The following is a 16,318-nucleotide window of genomic DNA, read 5'->3' as shown; positions in this document are numbered from 1 at the left end:
GCTAATGGCCGCGCCCGCCATTTTGGGCAGTTGCTGGACCGCGCCCGCCAAATTGGGCGGTTATTGAACCGCGCCCGCCATTTTGAAGCGGGAAAGTGTTGCTCTCCGCCCACTCAGTGGGCGCGACCAACTTTGGAGTGCACAGGCATTGTCTTTGAAGGGCTTAAATCGCCATTTTGTTGTCAGCTCTCGTTCGGAGCAGCATTGGTTTCTCTGATCTATTGTGAATAACAGTTAATTGTGAGTAGATATGGAAGAGAAGATTGCGGAAAAGGCATCCTCTCCCAGCATGGTGACGAAGGATAAGGGCAAGTCCAAGCCCAAGGATAAGGCCAAGGCTCAGGCCTCCTCCTCCTCTCTTAAAGAGGCTGAGAGGCGTATTCAGGCACTGGAGCAGAGGCTGGAGGCAGCCATTCTGACACCTAGAATTGCCTCGCCTCTCCCTGCGCAGTTGATGTTCCAGGCCAGGGATCCACAGGCTCCATATTCTGGGTTGAGACCAACTGAGACTTTATCAGACAGGGATTGGTCCCCAGAAAGGCAGGGCCCATTTTTGCCCACATCTTTGCATCCAGGTGCATCAGGCCTTAGCCAAGCTAGGCCTACTTCTGCTACTCATTCCATGAAGAGTGGGCCTTCAGCAACGTTTACACCCACTGCAGCTGGGCTTAGGGTGCAGCCTGACACCTGGCAACAGATGTCTCCAGCATTACAGGAGCTTATTACAGATGCCTACTCACAAGGGATGGCAGCGAGGGTGCAGAACACACAGCACCCCCGACCAACAAGAAATCCGTGGTCTGTACCACCCCTCTCGGGTGTGGGGTCCTGGGTGGAAGAACCTTCCCAGTTAGAAGACACCGAAAAGGAATATGACTTCTCAGATGACGAGACCGCTCCTGAGCAGCCAGTAGTAGCTGGTCTCTTCAAGTCTTCCTTTTTCAAAGTACTGTTGCATAAGGCTAAGCAAACAGTGGACTTGCCAGGTTGTACCAAGGCAGCGGATTCCACTGATGATCCTAAGCCATCTACTGTGTTGTTTAAGGAACCCCAGCCCGAGACTGACCACGTGCCATCCTCAGAGATATTTAAGCAGAGCATTAAGCGCCCATGGCAGATTCCGGCAGCAGCTCCGGGACCTTCTGTCATGGAGAGGAGATTTTACACTCTGGATGAGGATATGGAAAAACTGCTGGAATTTCCACCAATTGACCAGCCGGTAATGACTCTGATCTCAAAGGCTTTGGTTCCCTCTGAAACTGGCGACAGTTTAAAACCAGAGGACAGAAAGGCGGAGATTTTATTGCGTAAGTCACATCAAATGGCCAGCTGGGGGTTTCGGGCAGCCGCTGCGGCGTCATTTTTCAATCGGGCCTCCATTATATGGCTGCAAGAGGTGCAGGCCCGTTTAGGTCCAGAATATGGCCGATTGCGTCAGGACATCAGCAAATTATTGGCTGCGGCGGAATTCTCTGCAGACGCCACCCTCCACGCAGCAAAGTTTTCGGCTCGGGGGATGGCGACATCATTGGCCTCCAGGCGACTTCTTTGGCTGCGAAGCTGGCCGGCTGACTTGAAGTCCAAGTGGAACTTGGCTTCCTCCCCATACCAAGGGGAGAAACTGTTTGGGGAATCCTTGGATCCGATCCTCATTGAGGACAAGGACAAAAGAAAGTCCCTTCCCAGAGCATACAGGCGACAGGAACGTCGCACCACCCCATATAATCGTCGTCCGCCATTTCGTTGGGACTCCTCCTCGGCGGGGGGACAAAATGCCAGGCCATTTCAACAAGGCCAGTATAATCAGTCTGGCTTCAGGAGTGATCGTTTGGCCTTTCAAGACCGACCGAGGGGGTATCAGCAGGCGAGACGGCCCTTCAGGGGCAACCAAAGGGGCTTCAAACGCTCCAAGTGACTTGGATCCGCCACCACCCATAGGAGGCAAGCTCCAACGCTTCAGCGCCTCCTGGAGAAATACCTCCACCGACAAATGGACAATAGCTACAATCTCTCAAGGGTTGCGTCTGGAGTTTCTTCAGCCCCCACCAAACCGGTTTGTCCAATGTCCCTCTGTTCGGGACCCGCTGAAAAGGCTTCATCTGCAACAAGAAATAGCTCATCTTCTGTCAATAGAGGCAATAGAGAGGGTGCCCGAACATGCCAAATACACTGGGTTCTATTCCATCGTGTTTCTCGTGCCAAAGGCGTCAGGAGGTTTCAGGATGATCTTAAACCTAAAGCTCCTGAATACCTTCATCCGGTACCGAAGATTTCGAATGCACTCTCTCCAATCGATCCTTGCCTCTATTTGTCATCACGATCTTCTTACGTCGATAGACCTGAAGGACGCTTACCTGCATGTTCCGGTCTGGCCGGCTCATCGTCGGTTTCTCAGATTTTGCCTCAACGGTGTCCACTACCAGTACCGGGCCATGCCGTTCGGCCTGTCCTCAGCGCCTCGGACGTTTACGAAACTGATGGACATTCTGACGGCCCATGTCAGGGCCCAATCGGTACGTGTGATGGCATACTTGGACGACATCATTATTATGTCCAAGTCACTGCCCCAGGGCAACAAGATATGGCTCTCACGCATCGTACCCTGGAATGTCACGGCTATACGATCAACGAAGGAAAGAGACATCTTCATCCTTCTACAAGCATCCAACATCTGGGGTCTATTATAGATACCGCCCAGGACACGGTATCATTGACTCCGGAGAGGTTAGTCAACATTCGTCGACTGGTCAGCAAACTTTGTCAACAACATCAGGCATCGCTGGCTATGTTGTCCAAGGTGCTCGGGACTCTAGTATCGTCCATAGGGATTGTGCCATGGGCTCGGCACCACATCAGGGGTCTACAATGGTTCCTCCTTCCATATCAAAAGATCAAGGTGAGCCATTCACACCGGAAGGTGAGGGTTCCAGCATTCCTCCGACATTCACTGAGATGGTGGTTGTCCCCGGCGTTGTTCCAGGGTTCACCTCTCCACAGCCACGGACGCTTGGTCCTTACAACAGATGCGAGTCTGTCTGGTTGGGGGGCTCACATGGGTCCTCATATGGCTCAGGGTCTATGGTCCCCGGAAGACCTGACTCCTATCAATATCAATTTCTTGGAACTCAGAGCTATGTTTCTGGCGCTTCGAGCCTTTGTCTACTGGGTTCAGGGAAAACACATACTGGTCCTAACAGACAATGTGGCAACCAGGGCCCACCTAAATCATCAGGGGGGCACGAAGTCACAGCGTCTCATGCTTGAGACTACAGCCCTCTTCGATTGGGCCGAAGTACATCTAGCCTCATTGATGGCGGAACACATTGCGGGGACCAGCAATGTGCAAGCGGACTGGCTGAGCAGGGCTACCCTAGATCCTTCAGAATGGAGACTCGCCCCTGCTCTGTTCAACAGCATAGTACTCCGCTTCGGTTTACCATCAGTGGATCTTTTTGCGACCCCGGACAACGCCCAAGTGACCAGGTTCTATTCCCGGTTTCGAACGCCGGGGGCGGAAGGGGTCAATGCCCTGTTGTCTCCCTGGCCCAGGGATCTACTTTACGCATTTCCACCAACGTGTCTTATTCAAAAGACATTAGACAAGATGGTTCGGGAAAGAGCGGAGCTGATACTGGTGGCCCCCAATTGGCCAAGACGTCCTTGGTTTGCCGACCTGATGACCTTCTCGGTGTCTCCCCCGTGGAGAATTCCAGATTGCGAAATATCGTTGAGCCAGGGGTCAGTTTTTCATCCGAACCCTCAATGGTTCCAGCTGACCGCCTGGCACTTGAGAGGGTCCGGTTAAGAAACCAATGTATACCGGACAATGTCGCATCTACAATGCTTGCTGCTCGTCGTTCGTCTACTGTACGAATTTACCAGGCGACATGGGCAGCCTTTTCTAAATTTTGCTTAGACCAGCATTCTGACCCTCAACAAGCCTCGGTTATTCTGGTGTTGCAATTCCTGCAAGCAGGGGTTGATGGAGGCCTGGCACCAAATACATTGAGAAGGCAAATAGCTGCTCTCACAACCATTGTGCAGGTGCCTCAATCTCGTTCCTTGGCGCAACATCCTTGGGTACGGGATTTTATTAAAGGAGCAGTCAACTCTCATTCACCGGTATTACATAGATTTCCGACTTGGGACTTGACTCTTGTGTTGAAGGCTCTCACTGCACCCCCATTTGAGCCGTTAAGGGCTATTCCGCTTCGTCTGCTAACCTTTAAGACAGTGTTTCTGGTAGCGATCACCTCAGCGCGTCGGGTGTCCGAATTGTCGGCCCTATCTACTCGATCAGATTTGTGCGTGTTCCACCCGGACAGAGTAGTGTTGAGGTTGGACCCAGCCTTTATACCCAAGGTTAATTCGGGTTTTCACAGGTCACAGGAGCTAGTCCTTCCTGACTTTTGTACACATGGACAACATCCTTTGGAGTTGAAGTGGCACAAGGTGGACGTTAGGAGGGCCTTAAAGATTTACATCAGAAGGACGGCCCCGTTTCGGAAAACTGAGAAGATGTTCGTTTCATTTGCTCACAGATCTATGGGACTTGGAGTCTCCTCGAAATCCATCAGTCGCTGGCTTAGACATTGTATTTCGGAGGCGTACAAGGCTAGGTCTCAGTCTCCTCCGACTGGGGTAACCGCACATTCCACCAGAAGTGCGGCTACATCTGCGGCTTGGAATACCCAAGCATCCATTGAGGACATTTGTAAGGCAGCGACTTGGGCTTCGCCTACAACCTTCATCCGTCATTATAAACTTGACTCGGTTGCTTCGGCTGAAGCTTCCTTTGGGAGACGCGTGCTGCAGAGAGTGTGTTCCTCTCCGTCAACCGTGGCACAGCCTTTTCCCTCCCAAGGGATGTGAACTCTGGTATATCCCATGTTGGACTCTCCTTCCCAGTGCAGTGGAGAAGGACCGTTGTACATACCTGAACGGTCTTCTCGATGCACTGGAAGGAGAGTCCAAACCCACCCGGCGTAGTTGCCAGGTCGCCGGAGTATTTGGGTTTGCGAGGTTGAAATTATTGTTATATGGTTTAAGTTCAATAAATTGTATTACCTTTATATTGTCTTCGTTTTTAAAACTGAGGTATTGGGGGCTGCTAAGGGGCGGTAACTACCTCGTATTTAAATATTTAAATTAACTCAGTCTCTACCAATAGGATTGGTAATTACCCATGTTGGACTCTCCTTCCAGTGCATCGAGAAGACCGTTCAGGTATGTACAACGGTCCTTTTTTTCTCTCCATTCACAGTACAGTTAAAAAATACCAAAAACATCAAGTTGCTTTACAATAGTTCACTTTTACAAGTTGTATTTATGCAAAGATCAATGCTGCCTCCTTGACTTTTAACATCTGGATAAAAATTAGTTACTCAGTTTCTTATATTGTACAAAAATATTGTTAGCTAAAACCTCTTTTAAGCTGTTCTAGATTTAAAATGTCTCAAGTTGATTAGGCTATAAAATTCAAATTTCTCCATATCTCTTCTATATCGATTTTCATGTATAATTAATAACCTTTTTAAATGGTAATCGCCCATTAATAAGGAACTTCTAAAGAAAAAAAGAAGATTAACCAAAAAAACTACAGGTGATAAACTCGAGGAGAGAGAACCTGACAAAAAAAGAACCAACAAATAGCATCTCCTAAAAACACCCAATTAGCCGAATTGCAGAATTACAAAACCTAATATGTAATTCCATTATATAAAAAAATTATAAACAAATAACAACTAACTAACAAAAAGGAAATAAAATTTAAATAAAAGGGGGAAAAAAGAAAGAAAAGAAAGAGAAGAAAAGAAAAAAAACAAGAAAAGAAGGGGAGGAAGAAATGAGAAAATAACCTCCTCCTCTTCTTATATTTCATCTCCTACCTTCATATAGAACCAGGGCCGCCGATAGACGGGTATTACTGGGAGGGGCGTACCGGGCCCGGGAAAATTGAATAATGGGGGGGGGGGCGGCGCTTCTCCTGCTGAGCCCAGTCCTCTCCCGGTGGCTTTCGGCTCCTCCCGCCGAGGAGCTGCAAGGCTGGCCTCGGAGCCCCGCGCGGCCAGCGTTCCCTCGTGCCCGGCGGGCTCCCCTTTCCTAAACCCCCACCAGCCCCCTCCTTCCCTTCCCGCCCTCCTTCCCCGAGGTGTCCCTTGCCCATCATCCCCTGCCGGGCAATGGGGCAGTGGGACTGCTAGATGGGCAGCTCTTCTGGCGAGGGAGGGAGGCGCCAATTTGGCCAGGTAAGGAGACAGAGTATCGGGGAGGGGGGCACTCCGTGAGAAAAACGGGTGGACTGCCGAACAGAGGCCCCCTAGCCCCAGGGGACGCCCGTTTATGGGGGTTACCAAAAAAAAAAAGGCGCACCCGGGAACAACCCGATCCCGGGGGCTGCTCGGCGGTGCCGCGGAACTGGCTGAGGAAAAGAAAGGCGAGGGGGGGAGGTAGCCAAGCCTGTCTATCCGCCCCCGTTCCCCCCTATTGGAGGCGGTGTGGGGCCAGACGCTGGGTGCCGGGGACGCGGGGGGAGGGCGAAGGGGTGGACGTGGCTGCTGCTTCTCAGCTGCAGAGCTGAACGGGGGCGGAGATCAACGGCGGAGTCCGGCGCTGGGGCCATGCGGGACCGCTTATCCAGGTGGGCGTGGTCCCAGGAAAGGAGCGGGAAGCGGGGGAGAAGCAGACAGACTGGATCCCGGGATCTGCTTTGGCAGGAAAAGGGAGATCTCCCCGACCCACCGGAAGAAAGAGGGAGATTCCTACACGATCGGGGTTGAGGCGCTTCGTCCAGACGTTGTGAGCGAAGGAGACGCGTGTTTCCTGGAAGGGAAGCGTCGTTTTCTCTGGGAAAGCCAGGAGATCCCTCCGGAGATTCCCCCCTGAAGAGGGGGAGGGCCTGGGGAGAGGATCCGGCTGGGTGAGGAGTCTCCGCAGCTCCAGCCTGGGCGCCCTCTGGGCAATGGGGGAAACCAAAGGGCATCCAGTCTGCCCCTCCAGGCGCCCAGAGAAAGGGAGAGTGGGGGAGGGTGATGGTCCACGCCCACCTGGATAAGCGGTCCGCATGGCCCCAGCGCCGGACTCCGCCGTTGATCTCTGCCCCCGTTCAGCTCTGCAGCTGAGAAGCAGCAGCCACATCTACCCCTTCGCCCTCCCCCCGCGTCCCCGGCACCCAGCGTCTGGCCCCACACCGCCTCCACCACCCGGTAACGCGCCCGATCTCTATCTCTCTCTTTCTCTCTCTGCTGCTGGTGTGGTGCATGAGAGAGAAAGAGAGAGAGAGAAAAAATAAGGGAGAAAGGAAGAGAGAGAAAGGAAGAGGAGAGATAGAAAGGGGAAGAGAGAAAGAGGGAGAGAGAAAAAATAAGGGAGAAAGAAAGAGAGAGAAAGGAAGAGGAGAGATAGAAAGGGGAAGAGAGAAAGAGGGAGAGATAGAGAAGGAGAGAGAGAAAGAGAGAGATACAAAGAGAGTGAGAGAAGGAGAGATGAGAGAGAAAGAAAGAGAGGGGCAGAGAGAAAGAAAGAGAGGGACAGAGAAAGAAAGAGAGGGACAGAGAGAAAGACAGAGGGACAGAGAGAAAGAGAGGGACAGAGAGAAAGAAAGAGAGGGACAGAGAGAAAGAAAGAGGGACAGAGAGAAAGAAAGAGAGGGACAGAGAGAAAGAAAGAGAGGGACAGAGAAAAAAAGAGGGACAGAGAGAAAGAAAGAGAGGGACAGAGAGAAAGAAAGAGAGGGACAGAGAGAAAGAAAGAGGGACAGAGAGAAAGAAAGAGAAGAACAGAGAGAAAGAAAGAGAGGGTCAGAGAAAGGGAGAGAGAGAAAGAAAGAAAGGTAGAGAGAAAGAGGGAGAGATAGAAAGAGAGTGAGAGAAAGAAAGAGAGAGGGGGGAGAGAAAGAGGGAAAGATAGAGAGGGAGAGAGAAAGGAAGAAGAGAGATAGAAAGGGAGAGAGACAGAGAAAGGAGGAGACAGAGAGAGGGAGAGAGAAAGGGAGAGATACAAAGAGAGTGAGTGAGAGAAAGAGAGAAGAGAGAGAAAGAAAGAAAGAAAAAGAGAAAGAGAAAGAGAGGACAGAGAGAAAGAGATAGAGAGAATTAGAAAGACAGAAGGACAGAGAGAAAGGGAGAGAGAGAGAAAGAGGAAGAATAAATATTAAATATTGTATTTGTTCCCATTTTGTTTTTTACTTTAAATAAGGTATGTGCAGTGTGCATAGGGATTTGTTCACACATTTTTTAATAGTCCGGCCCTCCAACAGTCTGAGGGACAGTGAACTGGCCCCCTGTGTAAAAAGTTTGGGGACCCCTGATCTACACTGTTCAAAAAAATAAAGGAAACACTTAAACAACACAATATAACTCCAAGTAAATCAAACTTCTGTGAAATCAAACTGTCCACTTAGGAAGCAACGCTGATTGACAACTTGGAGTTTATATTGTGTTGTTTAAGTGTTCCCTTCACTTTTTTTTGAGCAGTGTACTTTGAAATTAACTTGGATACCACGGGCTCGTTTAGACCTGCGTTCACCGATGGGCGTAAAAACTAGATCGAAAAGGATATTGAGATGTGAAGCAATATGAAATTGTATTTGGTTTTTTTTTAACAGCTCCTATTTTAATACCACTGATAACTACACAACCCCCTGGATAATTAGAATAGAATAACAGTGGGAAGGCACCTTGGAGGTCTTCTAGTCCAACCCCCTGCTTAGACAGGAATCCAACACTACTTCAGACAGATGATTTTTTTTTTAAAGTAGTTATTATGTAAACATTAAAAAAATAAGATAGTACATAATCTATCATTTTACAATATACTTATTTGTTTGTTTAAATTTTGTATTTGCATTTTATAAGACAAGCAACAAAACAACACAACATAACAAACACCACCCCCGTCCCTTTTGAACTGTTATCCTCACAGTTCCTTCTTTATATAGTTATACGGCCTGTAACATCAGCGGTTATTATATGATTATTCTATAGTTCCAGTAAAACTTAAGGTCAAGTTGTTGCTATCATAATCTTATGAATAAAGTTAATTCTGGGAACATCGGGTTTTATTTACAGCTATTTTCAGATGATTATCTAACATCTTCTTAAAAACTTTTAAAAAGTAGTTTTAAAATGGCGGGGGGGGGGCAGGCACTTAGGCTGTATGGGGCCCCAAAATTCCTGATGGCGGCCGTGTATAGAACCAATGCATTCATGAAACCTTAACTTTTAGCCTTAAACTCCTTGTTACCTCCAACCTTCTCCAAGTCATATATCTATAGATAGTGTAAAAAAAATAAAAAATAAAATGTGGGAATGAGTAAGAAAAGAAAAATCCCCCCACTGGCCCACTGGGATCAACTCCAAAGAAACATGCTGTATACCCAGCTAAATCATCATGCCCTAATCTAACCTTAACGCTGCATGTCCAGCAGAATCATCATGCCTTATTCTAAATTTGTTAATTCCGATAAGCAATAGGAAAAAATTCCATTTCTTTAATCCTAATTCAATTTAAAAAAAAATTGAGCCCTCACTACATCTTTCTAAAATTATAATCTTTTTTTAATTACTAATTTCTATAATCCATTATTTTATTTATAAAACTTTCTCTTGCCTTATGCCTTAAAGAGAGGCGAGAGGAAAAAAAAGAAAAAATAACGAACTTAATCAAATAAAAGGAAACTTCTCTGAATACCCACTGGAGTCTTATTTTAGAGAGTCTCCTTAGCTTTTTATCTTTCCAACTCCTCATCTGTTTCAACATTTTCCTCCATATTAATCTATAATTAATCTCTTCAATTTTTGCTGGGTTTTTCAATAACCAAATTCCCAAATATTTTATTTTTTTAAGTCCTAATTTCAACCCTGATTCTTTCCTAATTTCTATCTGTTCTCTCGGATCTATATTTAAACACATAATCTCTGATTTTTCCATATTAACCGACAGTCCCGATTCCTGCTTAAACTCTTGTAAAATATTTATTATACCTTTAATCATCTCCATCGGGGTCTGGGTCAATATAATTGCATCATCTGCAAATAAATTTATTTTCATTTCTAATTCCCCTATTCTATATCCTGCCCAAGTGTTATCTTGTCTTATCTTATTAGCTAAGATCTCTATTGCTATTACGAATAATTTTGGAGCTTTAAAAATGATGAAAGCTCCCAAGACGATGTACCTATTTCAGGTGCTGTCGGGGGGGCTATCGGTATGTAAGTTTAAAGAATGGGACAAAAAATTAAATTATTGGATTGAAGAAGACAAGAGACCAAGAATAAGAAAAAAGTGGTTAATTGCGAATGAAAAAGACAGGGGATGGGGAGTTCCATGTTTGGAGCTGTATAGGGAAGCTTTTCGAATGGAAAAGTTAATGGAGTTGCAATTAGGTGAAAATAAATGGGCGAAATTGGAAAAACAGATAAACAGGATGAACAATAGAGAATTAATTTTTAGAAAGTGGAATAGGAGTGATATAGGTAAATTAATAAGCCCAATGAAAGGGACTATGGAAATTTGGAAAAAATGGCAGGGGAAAATAGGATTATATAAATCTAAACTGTCATCGCTTTATGTAATAAATAGAGAAAATGAAATTAACTTAAATAGGGTTATAGGAGAGTTGAAGGGAAGAGGGATAACTAAGATAGAACAGTTATACGAGAAGGATGGCAGGCCAAGTAGAAATCGTATAGAATGGTGGTTAGGTAAGGGAAGGTGGCTACAAATAAATGCAATATGTAAATATCTAAATGAAAGGGAGAATAAAGAAGTAGTATTGAGGGTTAGAGGGTTAGACAGGGTTAGAGAAAATAATAAGAGAAAAAAGTGAGGGGATAAAGGCGCAAGTAACTAATATATACAAATTGCTAGTGCAGTCAGACGGGGACACGATCGATGGATTGACTAAATGGTGGCAAAATGAGATATTAGTAGAGGCACAAGAAATGGTAAATATAGTAGAAGATATAAGGAAAATTAAAAATACAAGAATCAGGGAAATGAGAAGGAAAATATTACATAAGTGGTATTTCACTCCCGTTCAATTCGCACATTTTCAGCAGAATGTCAGGGGGAATTGTTGGCATGGTTGTCAAGACAAAGGAGTGTTTATGCATATGTTTTGGGAATGCCCGATAGTGCAGGAATTTTGGCAAAAAGTGAAAGAGGATATCAATAGAATGTTAAATATACAATGGACAATCACTAAGGAAATGGCAGTACTAGTAAAAAGCAATGCGATGGGAGAATTTAGAGAAATAAAAAAAGCAGCAATAGAAAGCGCTCAGGCAGTAATAGTTCTGGGTTGGAAGGATGCGACAAAATGGACAATGCAAAATTGGTATAGGTACATGGTGGACCATATTCAATTTGAAATTATGGAAAAAAGGATAAATTTGGATAATGAAACTGAGTTGGGACAGCTGATGGGACGGTGGGACAAGGTAAGATGTTATATGACGAGCAGAATCCGAGACCAAGCTATAAGAAATAAATTGGAATCACTCTAGAACATGTAAACAGATATATTGCTCTTGGGTTAAGAGGACTATACAAGAAATACCCCCAATTTGGTGGTGGGGAATGTGTGTATTTTGGGGTGGTGGGCACAATTCACTACGCACTGTTTTATGTTGTGTGATGTTAAATTGTTAAAAATCAATAAAAAATATATATAAAAAAAAATGAATACCCACTGGAGTCAAGTTATGTATCTTTGTGTCCTACTCTAATATTAGCGCTGCATAGCCAGCAGAATTCTCGTGCCCTATTCTAGTATTAATGATCCCAAAGGATAAAAAAAAACCCTCCTCCTCTCAAATCCAAAACAATTTTCTACCTTTTTGTAAATTAATTCACTTTTTAATAATTATATTCTAAATATTGTAAAGGTCATCGGGGAAAGGAAAACTTTTCCCAAAAACCCATTGCAATCAAATTCTATATCTTTATGCCCTACTCTAGTATTAGCGCTGCATAGTCAGCGGAATTATCATGCCCTATACTAATAGATATGATCTCAATAATTAATGGGGAAAAAATTCCCCTTCTGAATCCAAATCAATTTTATACCTTTTTATAAAATAATACATTTTTCAAAAGTTAAAATCTGAACATTCTAATGATCTCTAATAATATATAATCTATATATTTATCAATAATCATCACATCAGTTTTACCCTACCTCTCCTCCTTATAAATCAGTAAAATAATAATCATCATTAATATCAGTCTTCTTAATTAAAATAGTATAAAGATAAAAATACAAAAAAACATTTCCCATCTCTATATTCATTATTTCATTGTTTTCATCTTTTTGAAACAGTGAGTTTTATGTTTTAAAATCAAAAGTTTAGATATCTTAATTCTAGATCCCAATACTTTGTATCAAAAAACCCCAATTCATTAATTACCCATTAAAATTCATTACATTCATAATTCTATTTCTATGTTTGCTCCATGTCAATTATTTTTATTAAAAGAAAAGTCTTAACTATACATTAATTTCCTTTATATTGTTTCCTTAATATTACTTTCTTATGTTTTCTACCCTAACTCACATCAGTTTACCCCCCTTCTCTCCTCCTTATAAATCAATAAATAATAATCATCATTGATATAAATCTTCTTAATTAAAGTAATAGAAAGGTAAAAATACACAAAAAAGACATTTCCCATCTCTATATTCATTATTTCAGTGTTTTTTCTTCAGTATCCATGTTTTATAGTTGAAGTTTACCCAACTAATATTTTTAAAAGTCTAATAAACCGCTTAATTGTATATCATTTTTGTTCTCAAATAATTTCCCTTTCCTCAAACCATACCGTCCCCAAACCAAAGTATCATCCCCCTAATTTTATGCAATTCTTCTGGTCTAACTTAATCCAAATACACGTAATCCGCCATGTAATATGTTTATACTAATTATAATGTTTGTAATATTATTTCAACTTTTCCATGTTCCATCTTTTTGTGGTAGACCTCCCCTTATAATGTTAGTTGTATCAAGTAATTTTGAGTTAGTGATATTTAATAATATTTAATCAAATCTGGGTCCATATTATAAGTCCAATCTGAGTCCATATTATAAGTCCAAGTTGAATTTAAGTCCAACCCAGCCTTAATAAACGCCAAAATTTTATGGGAATAAGTCTCTTGCCACAAAATAACTCCTTGTTCCTTTTTTCTTCTTTTCTTCTTTCTCTCCTCTTCTTAAAGGTCAGGTTGTTAAGAAACATATTAATAATGACTTTCAAATTCATTGAAGACTTCAACTCCATTTCTACTGGTCTGTGGCTGGCTGGCTGGTTGGGTTGGTGGACTGGCTGGACTGGTTTGCTACTTGGGCACAAACAGGCTAATTTCCACAAATGCAAGCTCTGATACCTTATACCCATTAATTACTTGTCAATCTTTTAAATCCTCCTTGTTCTTAAGTTCCATATATTTATAATACTTATTGAAACCAGCTTATTTCCCATTGATATATTTCATTAATTTTAATACACACACAGACTATTGTAATGCTCTCTACATGGGGCTACCTTTGAAAAGTGTTCGGAAACTTCATAGAAACATAGAAGACTGACGGCAGAAAAAGACCTCATGATCCATCTAGTCTGCCCTTATACTATTTTTTGTATTTTATCTTAGGATGGATCTATGTTTATCCCAGACATTAAATTCAGTTACTGTGGATTTGCCAACCACGTCTTCTGGAAGTTTGTTCCAAGGATCTACTACTCTTTCAGTAAAATAATATTTTCTCATGTTGCTTTTGATCTTTCCCCCAACTAACTTCAGATTGTATCCCTTTGTTCTTGTGTTCACTTTCCTATTAAAAACACTTCCCTCCTGAACCTTATTTAACCCTTTAACATATTTAAATGCTTCGATCATGTCCCCCCTTTTCCTTCTGTCCTCCATACTATACAGATTGAGTTCATTAAGTTTTTCCTGATATGTTTTATGCTTAAGACCTTCCACCATTCTTGTAGCCCGTCTTTGGACCCGTTCAATTTTGTCAATATCTTTTTGTAGGTGAGGTCTCCAGAACTGAACACAGTATTTCAAATGTGGTCTCACCAGCGCTCTATATAGCAGGATCACAATCTCCGTCTTCCTGTTTGTTATACCTCTAGCTATGCAGCCAAGCATCCTACTTGCTTTTCCTACCACCCGACCACACTGCTCACCCATTTTGAGACTGTCAGAAATCACTACCCCTAAATCCTTCTCTTCTGAAGTTTTTGCTAACACAGAACTGCCAATACAATACTCAGATTGAGGAGTCCTTTTCCCTAAGTGCATTATTTTACCTTTGTGACATAGTCAAAGAAATCAACGAGATTAGTCTGACATGATTTGCCTTCAGTAAAGCTATGCTGATTTGGGTGCAATAAGTTATTGTTTTTTAGGTGCTGATTTATCCTCTTTTTGAGTAGAATCTCCATCATTTTAACTATAACTGATGTCAAGCTAACTGGCCTGTAGTTACCATCTTCTTTTCTACTGCCCTTCTTGTGGATAGGCACAACATTGGCCATTCTCCAATCCTCAGGAACATCTCCTGTTAACAGGGATTGGTTAAACAAATCAGTCAGGGGGTTAGTAATGACAGATCTGAGTTCTTTAAGAACTCTGGGCTGGATGCCATCTGGACCCATTGCCTTATTTATCTTTAATCATTCAAGTTCTTCTAAGACACCGGCTTCTAAGATCACTGGAGCTGAATCCGTACAACTGGAAGCAATGCTATATCCATCTATAGTACAGTGATCCCCCGCTCGTTGCGAGGGTTCCGTTCCAGGACCCCCCGCAACGAGCGGGTTTTCGCGAAGTAGCGCTGCGGAAGTAAAAACACCATCTGCGCATGTGCAGATGGTGTTTTAAACTTCCGCAGCGCTAGCGAGGAGCCGAAGATTGGGGGGCGGCGCGGCTCTTTTAAAACATCGCCGCCGACATGGGGGGCTCGCTAGCACCCCCCAAACCCCCAACCCGGGTTTGGGGGGGTGCTAGCAAGCCCCCCATGTCGGCGGCGATGTTTTAAAAGAGCCGCGCCGCCCCCAATCTTCGGCTCCTCAGCGGCAAGCGAGCGAGCGAAGCCAAGCCGGCAGCAATGTCGCCGCCGCTGCAGCCAACGCGCGCTACGATCTTCCGGGCCAGCCAGGCTCAGCGGATCAAGCCCGGCTCCTCTCGGCCCAGCATCCCGGGCCAAGCGGCTGCCTTCCGTGACTGAGCCTGGCTGGCCCGGAAGATCGTAGCGCGCGTTGGCTGCAGCGGCGGCGACATTGCTGCCGGCTTGGCTTCGCTCGCCGCTGCAGCCAACGCGCGCTACGATCTTCCGGGCCAGCCAGGCTCAGTCACGGAAGGCAGCTGCTTGGCCCGGGATGCTGGGCTGAAAGGAGCCGGGCTTGAAGATTGCAGCGCGCGTTGGCTGCGGTGGCGAGGGCTTGCGATGGAGGGTGGAGGAAGCGGCCATGGGAGGGCGAGCTGCCTCAGGGAGGAGGATCGGGCGGGACCAGGTGGGGGCTGGAATTTCTCCGCCAGGGCGAAGGGCGGGCGAGCGGCGAGGGGCGGGCGAGCGGGTGCTGGGGAGGGCTTCTCGCCCTCCCGCCAGCAAGAGGGGGAGCGAACGGCGTGGGCAGGCGAAGGGCGGGCGAGCGGCAGCGAGGAGTTTGCATGGGCGGTGGGGAAACTCCTCGCTGATGCCAGCAAGAGGGGGAAGACCCAGGGAAGCCGCCCAGAAGCTGATCTCCCGGTTGCCATCTACACATGCGTGCCCATAGAAAAAAAAGGGCACGCATGCGTAGATGGTATTTTGACTTCCAGGTTGAAAAATCGCAAATTACCCTGTTCGCAATGGTCGGGGACGCAATAACCGGGGGATCACTGTATTATATTGTAAGGTGTCTTTTGAGAAAAATGCATTCATTTCTTTTTCCAACTTCACCCATTTATTTTCGAATAATTGCAGCTCCATTCATCTTTCAATTTGAAACGCAATCTCTATAAAGCTTCAAACTGGGGCTTCCTAATGCACCATCTTTTTCATTATCTATTAACCACTTTTTCCTTACTCTCGGTCTTTTATCTTCTTCAACCCAATCATTGAGTTTTTTAAATTATTTATTTATTTTATTTATTAGATTTGTATGCCGCCCCTCTCCCTTAACTTTGCTGCTGATAAACCACCTGGCAATACCTGAAACAGATACATCATTGTAGGAATATAATCATTTTTAAAATTCTTCTTTTGGCCATTCTCCTTAACCTTTTCTTTTTTTGAACTCATATTTTTAAACATTTTTCTCCATATCT

General features: G+C 44.7%; 1 protein-coding gene across 3 annotated transcripts in view; it reads left to right on the top strand.

Annotated features, from left to right (window-relative positions):
* The window catches only part of SUGCT (succinyl-CoA:glutarate-CoA transferase), a 417,742-nt gene that overhangs the window by 100,650 nt on the left and 300,774 nt on the right, over positions 1-16,318 (top strand). The window lies entirely within an intron of this gene.

This window comes from Erythrolamprus reginae, chromosome Z (genome assembly GCF_031021105.1).
Source record: "Erythrolamprus reginae isolate rEryReg1 chromosome Z, rEryReg1.hap1, whole genome shotgun sequence".
Classification (NCBI taxonomy): domain Eukaryota; kingdom Metazoa; phylum Chordata; class Lepidosauria; order Squamata; family Dipsadidae; genus Erythrolamprus; species Erythrolamprus reginae.
This window is presented reverse-complemented; position numbering and strand designations above follow the sequence as displayed.